Here is a 1,012-nt window from a genome sequence, read left to right on the forward strand (position 1 = left end):
ACGGGCTTTGAGACACATGCTCTCTTGAAAATGTATAGGAATCTCCGAAATCGGTGCTTATCCTCCCAAAATAATACGGAAGAAGAATTCAAGCGACGACGTTGTGCGCAAAAAGATACGAAATCATGAAATTTAGATGGGAAATTCTGTAGGAAAAACAATATTCGAAATCAAGATTTGGACGATTGCCATATGAACTCCAATGTACACGAGTAGCTGATTCAACCGCACGTGCAGTAGCCTTGACAATTTTTCCAAAGTCACGGTTAGTACGATCAAATTTTGATTACTCTCTGATTAGTCTGATTACTCTCCGATTACTCTCTGAAGTTTTGATTAGCAAAATCAAACTCATTTGAAAGGGTAATAGCCGGCGTTAGAAGGCATAAACTGACTAACCGACAACTATCCCGTGATGTTTTAACATCCGCATTCATGAACCCGAACAGACACAGTGAGCGTAAGGTTACATTTCGCTCGGAAATCACCGTGGTGTGAATGAATCTCAGCGACCCGTCGTGTCGACAGGTGGTGCTGACATTCACTTTCTCGTCCTAACTAGAACGACTTAAGAATATGACAGAAAGTAAATGGGCTGGGAGAGTGTTCGGATAGTTATACAGGAAAAATATTGATGCACAGTGGAGAAAAAGAACTAGGATGCTTACCATCAAGTATGCGACTGGTATGGTGAACAACGTGGCAACAAAGAACGTCAAGCGGGAAGTCAGAGAGGCTGAGATAATCCCATGAGTGGCGGTAATGAAGAAGAAAGCTGCTATGAGTAACTGCTTAAGATAAAAAGAACGAAATGAGGAAAGAAACGATTTATGATAACTCAAAGGGAAGCTCAATGCTTTTTGAAGCGCGAACAGGGTGCCTTAGAACACGCCTTTATAAGCGAGGTACAACAAGAAGGAAGAAGCATGTGCTTGCTGCGGTAAAGATAGGGAAACGATGGACCATGTTTTATTAGAATGTGAAGATGTCTACCCGACGGTCAATTTAATCA

Source organism: Dermacentor andersoni, chromosome 7, assembly GCF_023375885.2.
Source record: "Dermacentor andersoni chromosome 7, qqDerAnde1_hic_scaffold, whole genome shotgun sequence".
NCBI classification, from domain to species: Eukaryota; Metazoa; Arthropoda; class Arachnida; order Ixodida; family Ixodidae; genus Dermacentor; species Dermacentor andersoni.